Below are 17,817 nucleotides of genomic sequence, written 5' to 3' on the forward strand. Positions count from 1 at the left end.
GATTTGTTTTTTTTAGTGTCAATTCCGAAAATTTTCTAAAGTTTCGAATATTCCGGATTTATTTTTTTAGTGTCAATTTCCAAAAATTTCCAAAAGCTTCGAAAATTCCAGATTTATTTTTTTTTAGTGTCAATTTTCAAAAGTTTCGAAAATTTTAGATTTATTTTTTTTAGTGTCATTTTCCAAAAATTTCCAAAAGTTTTGAAAAGTTTGGATTTATTTTTTTTTATTTTTTATTTAGTATCAATTTCCAAAACTTTCAAAAATTTCAGATTTATTTTTTTAGTGTCATTTTCCAAAAATTTCCAAAGGTTTCAAAAAGTCCTGATTTATTTATTTTTAGTGTCAATTTCCAAAAATTTCCAAAGTTGCGAAAAGTCCGGATTCAATTTTTTAGTATCATTTCCAAAAATTTCCAAAGTTTCCAAAATTCTAGTTATTAGGGGATGAAGTTCAAACGGGAAAGATGTTAGATCTCAACTGAAAACCAATGGAATGGGAGTAGCTAAATTTTAACCACGTAGTCTAGAGTCATGGCTACGTTTGGTGGCCATTGGGTAGAGCCTAGAGATTACATATATAAAGTTTGGTCATGGCCGGAAATTTTAGTAAATTTGGAATTCGCATATATTGTGTGTTTGTGCTTATTGACTAACCCTTTCTCGTAGCGCACGGCTAGGACCTCAGGTACACAACTTTGTTTTGGTTATTAATTTCCTGCGTGTGCCGAATACCGACTAGAATTGCAAGTCTTGTCATTCATGTAGCCCAAGGGGAAAATTGCTTGATCTTCAACTTGTATGCTCCAATGTACCCAATTCACTAGTAGAGATCAGATTCCAGGCCTAGAGGGGTGCTACATCGTATGAGGTACCTTTTTTATAGGTTACTTGATTCCCGAAACCAGAAATCTAGTTTCGTGGACCACTTTTTCCTAACTGGAGTCATTGAGGGGTTTTTATTCTTAATTTTTCTCATTTCAAAAATAAAAATAAAAAGTAAGTGACGACTCCAAACGAAAACCGTTCCTCGTCGGGATGGATTTTCTAAAACTTGAAAACCACTTTTTATCCACATTCACCTCATTGCTTTAATTCGCAAGTCGCGTCGGTCAATGGATCGGGAGAGGATCCACAGTTAGAAAAGAAAAAAAAGAAAAAGAGAGAGCTAGGTGGAGAAAAAGAAAAAAAAAAAAGTTTTTCTAGAGAGGTCTTGAGGTTTTGAGAGATATAACATTCAGGTGACGTTTGAAGAAGAGTGGAACCAGAATTTTCTTCTTAGGGGAGTCCTACAGGTATGATTACTGTAACTCCTATGTTCATTTCCATTTATCATTTTTTATTTATGCACGGTTAGTTGAGTTCTGTTGATTATGAACCGATTTTGAGGTTGGAAATTTTTTATGATATTATATAGGAAATTGATTTGAACATGGTCCACTTTTGTATTGAGAGTTCTTTGTTGATTATATCTCAGTGTGTGCTTTGAATCTCTCAACTACACCACTGGGTTTTGAACTTGTAGAATCCTGCACCAAATGGGTTTATGTTTAATGGTTCATTCATTTATTTCTTTTTCTTCTGGTTATGCTCTCTTTTAGGATTTTGCTTGCTATTTATGCTGTTTATTTGAGCTTTTTGTGGTCTTGTTGGGATTCTTTATTTCCAAAGTCTGGACAATACGATCTAGAGGAGTTGTTACAGAATTATCCTCCTGCCATTTGTGGATTTTGCTTATCCCTAACTCATGGACACCCATGAGGGCGTTAGATTCACAATTTTTTGGTTCATTTATGTTCTGCATCTATTTTTTTTATTTTTTTTTATTTTTTTATTTTTTTTTTATACTTTCTATTTACTATTATGTTGCTCTTGTGTGGATGTATGATATTGTTAATAGCCTAGTTTTTGGGACTAGGGAAGTGTGATTATAAAGATGAGACTTTGAGGATTTGGGATTATCATTCTCGTTAACACATTGGTGTGATCAATTCTGATGGGAAGCAAGGTGGGCCTGAGTATGCATCATGTGATGTAATATAATTCAAAATAGAAATATTTGGGATATCACAGCCACGTATCAATCGGTTATGGTTAAGTCCTTAATTGATGATGCAAAAGTAGGTGCCTCTCTCAATGCTTTTGTGGACTATTCCAATGCAAAAGTTGCTGCGCAAATAATCAGTTGCCTTCCTTGTTCCCTGTTGACAGTGCTCCTCCTACTTTGCTCAGAGAAGGATTGAGTTTGGTTGTATTGGGATAGCGACAAAGCATGCATGTTGTTGTGTCATTGAAGCGCTTATTTGTTGAACTTTAAAACTCAAGTGAGTGTGGAAGGTGACCGTGGCAAGTTATGATGGAATTAACAACTTTATTGAACCTTAAAAAAATAATAATAATAACCGAATAAAGGTATATCAATCTGGTCGATTGTGAGAGATGTCAATGGTTGATGTTTGTCTGGAATTAAAAAAAAAAAAAAAACTAAATGATTAGTGTGAAACAAATGTAATGGCTTTAATCAATTTTATATATATAAATGAATTGAAAGTGACTGATATAGAAGATCTTAATGGACATATTTTTAATTCTAGGAACTGATGGCATGATTTTTAAGATTTAGTGAAATGTGTGAAATGTGCCAAATTGTAGGATGTTTATGATATGATAATTTGTGAATAAAAAAAAATTGTAAGGAATCCATGAAGGTATGTTGGTAACGTATAATAATAAGAAATTGAAAAGTGGATTTGAAGATTGTGCAAGCCGGCCATGATAAAGTTAATGACTTTTTGTATGAGTGGTTAAAATTTGATTGGATATGTAATTGTGGCTAGCTATAAAATATGTTAGTGGTATGAGTTTATTGAATAAAAAAAAAATCCAATGAATGTATGTAGGAATATGTATGAGTGGCATGTTGTTCGTTATAAAATCACATAAAATTCCAATGAATTTATATAAGATATATTAATGATTGATAAAAATATAAATAAAAATCAAGCTAGTTTTTTTTAGTTGTTAACTTTTGAATAAATTTTTTTAGTTATTATTGTTCATTATTTTTACTAATTTCAAGTTACTTTTTCGTATAGATTTGCTTTGGACGATTCGAGGTGATAATTTAAAAGATGGTTTTTTTTTTATTTGCTTTAGATAATTCAATATTAATAAAAGTTAGAGTGTTAAAAATAATAGTTTTGAGTTAATTTTTAGGTTTAGGTTTTAAATATTAAGTAATATAATATGTGACTATGTGTGTTAGTGTTTTAGATTTTAGATATCAAATAAGTTAGTGTAATCAATATGTAATGGTTTCTTTAAAATGCATGTTGATAGATATAATGGTTGTTTTTTTTTTTTTTTAAAGATAAAATTCGTGTAGAAGGTTAATTAAAATTAGAATTTTAACATTTAGGTTTTAGGTTTTTTTTTTTTTTTTTAATGCTAATAGGAAAGTCAGTTTTTTTTTAAATATTATTTTAATGTAAGTAAAAGCTAGAGATTTAAAAATTTTAGTTTTCAATATTAATGAAAGAATTGAATTTTGCTTATTTTTACTTTTAGATATTATTTTAATATAGATAAAAGTTAGAGCATTTAAAATTTTAGTTTTAGTTAAATTTTTTATGAGAATGAAAAAGTTGGAGTCTTTAAAGTCTTTAGTTTAATTGGGTGATTAAAGTTAAAGTTATTTTTACTAGATTAATTAGTTATATGGTAACATGTCTTTCCTAAACTAGTTTTAATTTAATTTATTTCATTTAGTTGATTAAAGTATTGGGAGAATTATGTCTTGGGCCCAGCTGGGCCCAAAAATTAAGAGAAGGTCCATGTAACTGACCTCATTAATGATAAGGATATCAGATGTTAACAGACAAAAATGTCCTTTACATTTCCAACTCAAATGGTTGTTGTAAACAAGGAGGAAAATGTCGAAATATTATGTATCGGAGGGTATCAACACGACATTTCATGGAGAAATATCAATCCGGCGATATATTGGGAGGATAAATCCCGATAAAACGGCGATATATCGACGATTTTCCCCAGTCAAGTCAATGTGCTACAGTGCCTTCTCCTTTTGCTTTTGAGGGGATTTGAACCCTAAACCAAAAGGTTTGGGGTACACTCCACTTACCATCCGGGCAAACTTGCCCTCATTATATATTGTGCACTAAATTTATATATACTTAAACTCATTATATAAAGAAAATATTAAAAGAATATTTTAAAGAGCAAATTAATTATAATTATTTTATAATTAAATGCAAAATTTTCTTTTAATTGATTACCAAAAATATAAAAATTATATAATTTTCTTCATAATGTTTTTAATATCATTAATAATTAATTAAATATTTAAAAAATTATATATATATATATATATATATATATATATATCATAATTTATTTTATATTGTTTAATACAATTGAATTAAATGAATCATAATTTTAATATTAATAAATATTTTAAAATTAGACACATTATAATCAAATATCATAATATTATATGTAATTTAATAATAAATGTATACTTATAAAATTCATATTTTTATTGATGCATACGATATTATTATCAAATATGATAAATCATGTTATATATATATCAAATTTTTCAATAAAATAACTTTAAAATGTCTATTATACTTCTAATTATATTATTATGAGGTTTTCCTTACATTTTCATGAGTTTTTAACAATTTTAAGCCTACCGATATTTTTTTCCAAAATATCTGCCGATATATCTCTGATATATCCGATATATCCGTAAAATCGAAGTATCAATATATCCGTGATTACCGATATTTTCATCTTTGGTTGTAAATTAATGGGTTTCATAGCTGGTAAACTTGAAATGCCATGTCACTAGATTGAAAATTCTGAATCTTCCTACCCCTTTCTCTCTCTCTGTAAACAACATACGCACAAATGATGCCAACTGTGACTATCCCCCAATTGCTTTCTTTAGCAGCCGAGGATTGTGAGCATTTCAGAAAAGCTTTTGTAGGTATTTTATCATGATCATTCCCAAATCCAAATGACGAGGGTCTGAATTATTTGCTGACATTTTGATTTGATTAGGTTGAGGCGTTTGTAGGTATTTTATCATCATCGTCCAGAGAGAATAAATGGGTTTCATCCAAACGGTGAGCTTTGGGGAAGAAGATTGTTCGGTGATGATGCAATTCATCCAGAATAGCCATCCTTCAGATCAAAAATATTTCGAAAGTAGAGAAGTTGGTCAACCCGATGAAATAGAGAAAATGAAGAACTTCAATGAAGATATAAACCGGCCACAACTGTGGTCGTGATGATGGCAGTGGCCCAACAACCTCCTGTGAAGATGGAAATATGTTAAATAGGGTATATGCCCTATTGTGGGGTAAGTTTCCATTTTATAAATTGATGGCTTCCACCAACTACTATGTCCACCAATTGACTACTCATTGTTAGCATATCAAACATCTATGTAGTCCATCAACTTTAGTTTTAGTGGGTTGTGGGCTATATGGTGCACCAATTGGACAATCAAGACCTCCGTTCTATTTGATGAGTCCAGACCTCTAAAAAGCCTCAAATGTAACTATTGATCTATGGCTCACAAACACTAGGCAAGATGTATATGCATAAGGTGTTGTGTTCCTCTAGAACATTCTAGGTTATTCATTTTTTTACATTTTTCCTTTTCTTTTTGTATACCTTGACCTGGTTACATGATGCATGCGTAGTTAATGCTACTTTTGGTCCTATTGTCTTTCTATGTGGCTGGAGACTTTTGTAATAAGGCTTTATAAGATCTATAGGCTTGGGGCTCATAGAAACTGATATCATGAGATTAATTTAGGATCCACTCTCTCAAAATCTCTCTTGCTTTTTGTGTTAGCTGTAAGTTCATGACTATTTCACATTCTATTAAAAATTCTATTAGCTATCTTGATTTTATCAAAATCATGAGCTTTTGTTTTCTGCTTGAATTCTTAAATTTTCTTTTTGAAGATTTTTCTTGTCTTCGCCTACTCTACCCAACTTTTCCTTTCTCGTTCTTTTGATTAGTATCTGAAACCAATGTTTTAAAAACCGGACCAGACCGGCCGGTCCGACCGGTCCAACCATCGACCGGTCACCATTCCGGTCCGATCCGGTCATTTGGACCGGATTGAGATAGAACCAGGGTTGAACCGCTCGAACCGGCGATTCAACCGATGAACCGGACGAACCAGCCGGTTCAAATGATTTTAATTTTTTTTTAAAAAAAATTACAAAATGAAAATATTATCCTCTCATTGATGGAAGGATTCCATAGAATTTAAATGGTTTTTACTAAAGCACATGTTAGGCCTGTCTTATGACACAACCCACATACCCATTCCACTTACTGTGGGCTGAGTTTTGAGCCCATAAGACCATCTAAAGCCTTTGCTGAGGATGGATTTTATAGGAGTCATTTGACTCCTTGTTCCTCTCAATTTCCGATGTGGGATTGCTAAATATCAAAGAAAAAAAGCATAACAAAACTCCAGCAAGAAGTTTTGAACCTTGGACCACCCCTGTACTATAGTCCACCTAGGACACCACTCGGCTACATGTATTTTATTATCTAATATGCCAAACAAAACAACACATATTAGATTTTAAATTTTTTTATAATATTAAATAAAAATAATATAATATTTTTAAAAATTATGAAATTAGTTTAAATTTTCATTTTTTTTATATATTCACATTTAAATATTATACATATTTCATTTAATAAAATTTAAAATATTAATATGATTTAATTTGATAATATTAAAGATATAAAATAATATTATTGATGTTTAATTTATTCATATATATTTTAAAATTTTTATAATTATTTTTAATTTTAATAATATATAAATTATATATTTATGACGTCACCGGTTCGATAGTGGTTCGACCGCCGGTTCGACCAGTAAACCGTGAACCGATAACTTTTTCAATTCGATCACCGGTCCGGTTCTGAAAACATTGTCTGAAACAATTCTTATTTCGTTGATCAATGTATATTCTTGCAACAAATGAATTAAAAATTTAATTTGTGCCCAATTAGTTTGGTGTAAATTTCATCCACATTTATCTCATATAATTTTAATTGGAAATATTTGGTGTTTATGGGAATAAACAGGAAGCTTGAAATTGCTAATCATTGGCATTAAATTGAAGCATGTTTAGAAATGAAAGTTCTAGATCAGGAGGGAATGGGTGAGAAGGAGAATTACGGACATAAGAAAATAATGTCTTCCTGTTAGGCTCTGAAGAATTGCTTGGAGGAGAAAAGGGTGACTACTCTAAAAGTTAGCCACTGTTAAAAACATTTTGGTCTTTTTCAAAGTTTCCTCATAAATTATAGACAATTGTTAGGCCTGGTGCCACATGTGATGTTTAAAAAGCTGTTCACTAGTTGAATGGAACCCATCTTTAGGCATGCTTTTTACTGAATAAAATATATGTTTGAATAATAATTTGTCATGCTTTAACATATAATCTTCTTCTGAATTCTAGCTGGAAAGTTGGAATTAGCTTCAAATAGCTTCACATTAATGGACAGATTGCTATTTTTTTAATTTGATTGTATTGTTACAAAAGTATAGGGAACAAATTGATACTTCAGTTTTTCCTTATTTTATGAACCAAAATATTGCAAACATGATTAACCTATGCATGAGCAGACATTCAGTAGTGGTTGTATGGAATTTCTGTCTGTGTACAAGACATTTACACTAAGTGTACAAGGTACATGTGCTTAATGTACAAGGGTGTACAAAGGTACCTATGTTGAAGTATTTGCAATCGTTTTAAAATCATTTCCATTTTGAAAGGATGAGGAACATTCCCTCACACACATTCCTTGATCACGCACTCATCCCGTTCAATTTTATTACTTCATATATGTTCATTGGATGATCAACCACAGTAATGATGAATAGGAACCTATATTGGGTTTCACTTTCCCCTTTTCCCTTCCCCCTTTTCCCTTAGGCATCACATTGGAACATGGTAGCTCACCCATATGCAAGCTTTTAGTTGTAGGTATGTCAAATTTTCGCCATTGTATAAGACATTTACACTAAGTGTACAATGCAAATGTGCTAACTGTAAAAGTGTGTACAATGCTACCTATGTTGAAGGATTTCAAATGGTTTTGAATAAATTTCTTGCTCATTTATTTTTTCTAAGGGAGACATTCCTCATAGTCATTCCTCATTTCCCTTCGTACACATTCATTAGATGAGATAGCACACTTATGATGAATAGGAACCTAAATTGGGTTTCATTTTCCCCCTTTTAACTGAGCCATGACATTGGAATGTGGTTAACCCGCCCATATGCACTAGTTCTGTTCTAGCTAGGTCAAATTTCTTCAACTGTACAAGGCAGTTACACCAAGTGTACAAGGCCAATGTACTAAATGTACAAGGGTGTCTATCTTAGGGGATTTCAAGTGATTTTGAAGAACTTCCTATCTTACTATTTCCAATCGCGGGGGACATTCCTCACACATATTGCTTGACAACACACTCATTGCATGCATTTTATTTGATGTCTACTATGTTAATTCTTCATATTAGCTTCCCTAGTAATGATGAATATGAACCGAAATTAGGGTAAAGTTTTTGTTCATTTTCCCTAATCCATGAGAATGGAAACATTGGTTACCCACCCATATTCACTTGAAAATATGTACCTATTAGGGATTTGGGGACTGGACAGGGCATTTACACTAAGTGTACAAAGCAAATGTTGCTAACTGTACAAATGTGTACAAGGCTACCTATCTTGAAGGATTTGAAATGTTTTTGAAAAAATTACTTGCTCTTTTATTTTTTCTAAGGGGGACATTTCACATTTCCCTTCGTACACATTCATTGGATGAGATAGCACGCTTATGATGAATAGGAACCTAAATTGGGTGTCATTTTTTCCCTTTTCAGTGAGCCATGACATTGGAACATGGTTAACCCGGCCATATGCACTAGTTCTGTTGTATCTAGGTCGAATTTCTGCAACTGTACAAGGCATTTACACTAAGTGTACAGGTGTTTATCTTATTTTTTCCAATCGTGGGGAACATTCCTCACACATATTGCTTGATAACACACTCATTGCATGCATTTTATTTGATGTCTACCATGTTAATTATTCATATTAGCTTTCCTAGTAATGATGAATATGAACCAAAATTAGGGTAAATTTTTTTTTTCATTTTCCCTTGTCCATGGTAATGGAAACATTGGTTACCCACCCATATTCACTTGAAAATATGTACCTATTAGGGATTTGGTGACTGGACAAGGCATTTACACTAAGTGTACAAAGCAAATGTGCTAATTGTACAAGTGTGTACAAGGCTACCTATCTTCTTTTGAAAAAATTGCTTGCTCATTTATTTTTTCTAAGGGGGACATTCCTCATTTCCCTTCGTACACATTCATTGGATGAGATAGAGCGCTTATGATGAATAGGAACCTAAATTGGGTGTCATTTTCCCCCTTTTCAGTGAGCCATGACATTGGAACGTGGTTAACCCGACCATATGCACTAGTTCTGTTGTATCTAGGTTGAATTTCTACAACTGTACAAGGCATTTACACTAAGTGTACAAGGGTGTCTATCTTACTTTTTCCAATCATGGGGAACATTCCTCAGACATATTGCTTGATAACACCCTCATTGCATGCATTTTATTTGATGTCTACCATGTTAATTCATTCTATTAGCTTCCCTAGTAATGATGAATATGACCCGAAATTAGGGTAAACTTTTTTGTCATTTTCCCTAATCCATGGTAATAGAAACATTGGTTACCCAACCATATGCACTCGTTCGGTTGTGCCTATGTGGGATTTCGTGACGTAACAAGGCATTTATACTAAGTGTACAATGCAAATGTGCTAACTGTACAAGTGTGTACAATATTACCTATCTTGAAGGATTTGAAATGCTTTTGAAAAAATTGCTTGCTCATTTCTCAAATGAAATGATAATAACCTTTCATTGATTGATATCCACATGGGCCCTCCTCATGATTGTTTTCAACCTGATAAAGGGTATGTGTTTTTTTTCCCCCAGTGAGAAAGCAAATAAAGGCATAATAGAGAGACGAGTGTGTTGGCTGCCAAGTAGGTACTAGTTGGTGTTTGATGATGTTAAAAGCCTTTGTAAAACAGCCTCTAGTAAGCACTGATTTTGAGATTTAAGGTTTTTTTAATTTGCTCATTTTTCTCTTTCTTTTCCAAGGTTTTTCTTTCCACCTTGGTTTTCTGAAGAAAGCTTGCATTATTGGAATGATTGTTATTTAATTTCGTTGCAGTTGCAAAGGACACAACTATTCACCAAAGCCCAACCTCTATTTTGAATCTGAGACAAGGTTAACACTTCGTATAGTTCAAGTCCTTGAAGGCCTTCTAGAGAGTGAGCGTGCAGCACGTGCATAAGCAAACAATAGGGCAAAAGCTCTTTCTGTTCAACTACAATCCACACAAGGAAAACTTGATTTACTTCAGCAACAATTAACATCAGTTTCTCTTAATAAAACAGCAATGGACAATAAGCTCAACACTGCTTCCCATGGGAAACGTTCGAGAGTAAACGACTTTGATCTGGCTATTGAATTTGTTGAAGATATGGATGTTAATAAAAGAATAACAAGAGAAAATAAGATGTCAAGGATCACAACTAGCCCTCTAAAGTTCACGCAGTCAGAAGATGGTGTTTAAATATTCAAGGCCAACGAGGACAACAACAGCCAACATACGAACCCAGAGGACTATACAAAATTCATTGTGTTGAAACTTATGGAAGAACTCACAAAACATCATTATGGGGCTGAGCTGCTTCAGTTCAGGAATCCCAACAAGAGAGACATCTTGCTTTGTATGAGAAACACGTGCTTCAAAAATTGTAACAATTGTAAGTTAGGAATTATAGAGGTAGCCTGCCTGTAATATAACGAGAATTGACTTGATAGATTAGCTTTTTAACCAAGTACTTAGTGTTGAAGAAGGTGTTTTGTGCTTGAACGGTGTCATTCCCATTAGTCCAAAATTTTGGGATGATGATCACCATTTTTTGATGTGGCGAATGATTACTTTTAAGGTGTGGAGCTACTGCATTCTGAGAATGGTTAATAATAATTTTTAAAATCATACATAATAACTTCGAAAATAAAGACTAATAATTTTCAAGTGATTATGGATTATTCTTGAGTTCCCCTTTTCTCTTGTTTGAACTTACTAGTTCCCAATACTAAAGTAGGAGTCTAGGGAGAATTTCAACACAAATATTGATTATAAGTTTGTGACAAACCTTTTTCTTATAATCAATCAAGCCAATATCCACCCAACTAACCCAAGGGCAAAGTGGGTTCTTATTACCAAGCCATGAGCAATTTTGCCCACCAAAAAACCTAAGGAAAAAAAGGAAAAAGCCACACCAGCATGTATGATAACAAATAAGATCAACCATACACTCTATTAGGCATAGGCATCTGGGTTGGCGTGGAGGTACTCTTCCACAACCTTGTACGTCCCCATGGCCTTGTCTTTGCTGGTCTTGATGTCCTCGTCCTTGAGCTCAATCTTTGAGTGATAATGGCTGGTCATCTTGCACACAGAGCCTAAGCCCGATGCCTCGAACTTTACCTCATATGAGATGGCCTTGTTTTTACACTCTTAATTGCCTAATTTCCTTTCTAAGAGGCTTCATTTTCCAATTCTATCTCCTTTCAAACCTCCAATGGGAATTCGGGAGACAACTTTTAGTATTGTGTCTTAGTTTGATTGAAGGTAAAATTGAAACCCATAACAACCCTGACTTGTTGGAACCCCATGTTAGAAAAAGTAAAAAGAAAAACAACGAAGTGTATAGATTCTTCAAATAAATGTATCTATAATTGAAACAAAACAGGTGGAACACACCGTGAACTCACCACTAACATTACAAGCAACTAGAATTATTGCTGCCTTGAACTATATATCATAAAGAACACCAAAAGGAAATATCTATATATAAAACACAAAATATTTGAGTAAAAAAAACCTCTCTCAAATGAATAGAAGAATTGGAAAAACCCCTCTCCCAAATGTGAGTAATCGTAGTGCTACTTTATATTCCTAATTTTCCGTTTCCCATCTACGGGAACTGGGTGCCTTCCATTCCTGTGCTGTCGGGTCCCAACCCCATTTGATAGTTTCTGTGTGGTGAAGGGCCCACATTAGAATTCAAATTCCTGTAGGAAAATTTTGAGAACATTTTGTCAGTATACATGGGAACTTACTAGGTAATAGTATTTGAAATGAGGAATAAATCAGTTTGCATTACCTTAGTTCTGGACTATTTGCTGGCTTTGTATTAGGTTTCTTGATGTTTGACTCAATCCCATTAGTCATGCTAGTTATTTTTGCATTATTGAATTGCCAAAGCAAATCGGCATCAGAAGAAGCACTAGTGGCAGCATCCTCATCCAAATCATCATTATTAGCAATGTCATAACGATTGTTTTCCATGAATATGTTATATGATTGATCCAGGAATAGCTTTGAAGAATCTGAAATAAGTTTTTGGTAGAAAGCATCAGGCAAGTTCCTATTCTCTGTTTCCCAACATCCTAAAGGGTTTCGAACTCTAAGTACAACATCTTACTTATTCACCATAACCTTATATACCCACTGACAGAGCCCATGTCTTTGTCGTCCTCCACATAATTTTTCACACAACTACTGACTGGAGGCCAAGGAGGTGAGTTCCCTAGTAACTCCTCAAGATCAAAACTTTGGTTCTTTTGCCTCGTCATGGAATTGCTGCATGCCTACATAATCAGAACATCGAACTTGAATTCTGGTTTCACAAAGACTTGGATGCATAATAATCAGTCAACTAAAATGAAGCCATTATTTGATGTCTACCTAGACCACATCTATGTGGAACCTAATCATACATGAGCTAGAAATTACTTTTTATGAAAATTTCCAATGAATGTGATATAATACATAGTTTATGATCATCTTCAAACTTAGGCATGGCGTGTCATGATTATCAAGAAATAAAGGTTCCCTCACCATCAGCAATTTGCTATCATTCAAGTTTAAATACACTTATGTTATTATTCAAAGCCAAATATCAATGATTGGGGTCAAGAAAAAGGAATATCCCATCATGATTAAAAAAAAATATTTACCTCGATGTTGCTTACATCCCACATTGGTTGCTTGCAGCTATTTTGATCATCTAACATATCTCCAGCCTGCTTGTTAGAATGAAAAGGTGATAAATCACTGGCTTTTGTTTTGTATCTTTCAGAGCTGTTGGAAAATGAATGTTGCATGTCATCTGGTTCTCCCTCTTTCCTTGCCAGCGCTGCCTTAAGACTAGCAATCTGAAATAATAGTTCAAAGTTTTCAGAAGAATAAATAAGAATTGAGAAGAATGATAAATAATGAGAGCATTCAAAACCTATTCTTTCAACTCTTTCACATCTGCACTATCCTTGTTTACACAAGCAGCACCAAGTTCTACCATGGCAAATCGCTCTGCAAATTTAACTGTGCTAATTGTTTCTCCAACAACATCCGGTTCAAGGCTAATGTGAACAAACATTAGTGTCTTAGCTTGCCCCCCTAAATATAATTACAATCCAAAAGCCATATTATAATTTAAAAAATAAAATTAAACAAAACAGAATCAAATATGAAGTTCCTACTCTGAAAATGCATTAGTTTATTCTTACCAAGTGAGTCTTGAAGAAGTTTTGTTAGTTTACTATTCCTGTAAGGGACATGTGGATTCTTCTGGGCAAGGGAAGATATGACATCCCCTAGAGCAGAGAGAGATCTGTTAATATGTTATGCCTCCTGTAGTCTATCTCTAATGACCTCAGATTTTTCTACTCTTTCACTGTCGGCCAGATCAACAAGATGCATACAGCCACGAAGAATAGTTCCTGACATCAAGTCTCTTCCCTGAACATGAACAGTCAAGCAAGTGCAAGTTGATTGAAAATAAAGTTAGCAAAACCAGTAGAGATTACTAAAAGAGTATTCATAGAGAAATATATAGAGGAATATGATCATACCTATGAGAGCGACTACTACGGTTTCATATGTTGACAAGTGGCAGAGAACCAAAGTTTTAATTTATATGCAATTTTGAAAATTGATTCTAATAATATTTAATTCTCCCTGTTTACTTACAATGCAATGACAATCAACTTAAGTCAAAAAACAGTCAAAGTCCTACTAATCCCATAATCCCAATGTTCATTTCCGCATGTGGCACCATAAAAAAACATTTAAAGAACTACGTTTGTCCACCATAAATTACATGCAAACGTGCTAACTTTATACAGTCTCATCAAAAATTACAATCCCCATTAATCCCTCCGGACATGCTGTCGGTGTGCATTATGTGGTGAAAACAACATATTCCCCATAATCTTCAACCTATAATGTTTCAATTTCCCCTACATTCATTCAAGTTTATAGCAACAAATCAGCAAATTAATTAATTAGGATTTTCTAACTATTTTAACATTAATGAGATGGTCATAGATAATTCCTCCTACGTACCACATCGATTGATTTGGAGAACCCGCCCATTGACCACAACTCCATGAATTTCATTACAAACACTCCGCAATCGTGCCTACGTCAATATCATTACCAAAACGTTATTAAGTGTGGAATTATAAATAAGAGAGGAACTTAAAATAAGTTGCAATCCATTTTAACATCATCCTGGACTGCAAGGTCAACACTCACTCATTAGGTTGGAGAGGTACATTAGGTGTTAGGAAATTGAATGTCCTCAAATCATAAGGTGATACCTCTTTCTTGTGTGCAGCCAACCATAGGATAACCTTAGCCTGAAACATTTATTAACGCAACAATTGAAATTTTTATGGGAAGACATACCTAACAAATTATTAGTTATTACTTGTTACTTTACCAGATTTTGTTGTATTCCACTCAAAGTTGTCTTCTTCCTACTAGGACGAGAATCTAACAGTTGGATTTTCTTGTTTGATAGGTCATATACGTAAAGTGTCCAATGGTTTTTTATGAGAACCGGTAAGAAGACCTACACCAATAGACTGCCATTAAACATACATCTAAATATTGTACCTTCATGCAATAAAAAAACAATTCCAAGCATTAAACACAAGAATCCACCTCGTTAACATTCACATATGGAATATTCATCTGATACACATGTGGTTCAAATCGTCCTATAACTGCCTCCCTCACTAAGTGCTTTGCCTGGGAGTGGATTACCATTTCCTGCATATCAAATAGGCGATAACATCAGGTTTGTCATTGTAGGTAATGCCTGGTTCAAGTCATAAAATAAAGTTAAGCAATGATTTAATGGATCAATCATCATTACAGTTATGTAGGGGAATAGAAACAATTTCGTCTTCAGTTCATGTTCAGTCTGCAACAATCTATAGTAGGCATCGACGACCTGATTTCGTAGATCATAAAAGTGTAAGTAACTAATTATATCAAAACCACACTTTAATTTTCAAACTTAAAATAATGCATAAAGATGGATAAGAAGTCATATGCACGTCGTTCCCTATCCAGCCATTCCCTTCGAAGCAGCCCAAATTGCCTCTGGTTAGGATAGTGTCATGCATAAACACTAGTTCCTCACTGTTACAAACACATACAATTTTTTTTTTTTTTTTTTTTTGTGTTATCACTATCATACAATGAGAGGAGTGTCTCTGAAGTATGTTACCTAGCATCCAAATCCTCTCCAAATGCCAGTGCAGCTGCTTGTTTTAGGTCCATTCTGATGGCAGATTGTTTGGTTTGTGGTTGGGATATGTATGGGGACAACAGGTTTGGAGCCATTCGATGTACTCGGCGTTTGCGGACATTCTTTTTTATGGGGACAACATTACCTTCTGGTTGTTCTTCACCATCTACAATACAAGATTTAGAACTAGTCAGCAAAGGTATACATTATGATTGGGTACTTGGGTTGTTTACCATATGGGTGTTTACATAAATTTTATCACTTACCGCTTACTGCATTAATGGGTACACTAGGCTGCAACTCATACTCAGGGGCGACAATACAATCTGGTGTGTATATCACATGGTCTGCACCATGCAAAGCCATGTCCTCATCACCAAGAAATGCATGGTCATCGGCTGTGGGAGTGTTGGCTGGTGCATAGCCAGAGTGACCACCAGCATCTGAATTTACCCCACTATGTCTTCGAGCCCCTAACTTATGCAAAAGGCCACGCATTATTCTCAGTTGCTACTAAATGCCCTGTTGATATTGGTCGATTGCTCATTCCGCATCATGATATTGATGCCATATTTTCTATCACATGATATTGATGTCAGTCTTTGAGTACAAAATGTCACAACAACATATTTCTTTGTAGTTAAGAAGTAAAAATAAATTACAATGACAATGAAATGAACATTTATTAATTTTTTTAAAAATTAACAGCTTACATCACTATTTTCAGCATCAATGTTTGTGTCATGGTCCACATTAGTCTCTGCCTCCATAGTTTTCTCTATGGTTGGAGATCTCTGGGATGCCTATAATTAGCATTGAAGATTAGTCCTTAAATAATGAGTGTTATGTTGGTAATGACAATATATTTATGGATGCATCACTTAAAAAATCAACCTCAGCATGTCTGAATGCTCCAAACTCCTTTATCTCAGCGGCTAGTCACCGCTTAATCAAATCATCAGTCCATGCCAATGCTGAGGGCACTGTAATGAGGACTTGGACTGAAGGAATTTGGAATTTAATGACATAATGCAGTTGCATAATAAATACAAACATCAGCAGGAAAATGTTACTTAGTTGTGTAATAAAATTATATAAAAAAATAGAAAACAAATACTGAATAAGTTCACTACCTATAGAAATAAAACGCAGCCATGTACCCAAGAGGTGTTAGACTGTTGATATCGCCTAATTCCCTCAACCAGTTGGTCAAGCACAAACTGGGGCCAATTAACTTCATTTCGGAATCTATCCTCATGGATGGTATGCCACAAGTTACGGCAACCATTGAGCCTAGACGTGGAGGCCAACAATGTGGCACATGCGTAGTAAATGAATGCTCTACAGAACTCTTCTCCCATAGGTAAGTTGAAGAGTTTCTTCTCGCATGCCCAAATAGTCCCAAATGGATGCTCTGATGATGTAGAGGTCACCTGTAGAATCTGCTCTTCTGTTGGGAGGCCGAAAATGAGGCCAACATCGGTGGCTGTAATAGGATAGTGTTTCTAGGCTGAGAACTCTATCCGTTTAAATCCAACATTGAAATGTTGGATTAAAAAGATACAGATGTTGTGGCGCACCTCTGTGCAGTTTAAGTTCAATAGACCTCCAAATTAGAGGTCTCTTATGGCTTGTATTTTTTCCTCTGGTAAACGGTTGTAGATTTTCTTAAATCTTGCAGCTGAGCATCGTGTAAACATTGATGGGCCCTGCATGCAATGTTTGACAACATGGCCATGTTAGGAATAGCAACATTATTGCAGTTGGTAATGCAAAAAATAAGTGAAAAAGTAAAGATGTCATTTCTAATAGTTACAAAATGAAGTAGCACCAAATGGATGATTAAGGAGAGCAGAGTAAGGAGAGATAGGGGGAGAGAGAGGGAGAGAGAGGAAGCAGTAGTATCATCAGTATCATCAGAGCCATTAGTTTTATCCATGCACAGAAGATTCTGCAATCGATGGACCCTGCAAAAATACATAGTGTCGGGAGTACCAATCCCAGCTGATGATGACTGCAAATAAATGAGGATGAG

The 17,817-nt window shown here is 34.2% G+C and overlaps 1 pseudogene; it reads right to left on the reverse strand.

Annotated features, from left to right (window-relative positions):
• Positions 1–12,123: 12,123 nt before the first annotated feature.
• Positions 12,124–16,280, reverse strand: LOC104880777 (kinesin-like protein KIN-14I; annotated as a pseudogene).
• Between the last annotated feature and the right edge of the window lie 1,537 nt (positions 16,281–17,817).

Source organism: Vitis vinifera, chromosome 11, assembly GCF_030704535.1.
Source record: "Vitis vinifera cultivar Pinot Noir 40024 chromosome 11, ASM3070453v1".
Taxonomy (NCBI): Eukaryota; Viridiplantae; Streptophyta; class Magnoliopsida; order Vitales; family Vitaceae; genus Vitis; species Vitis vinifera.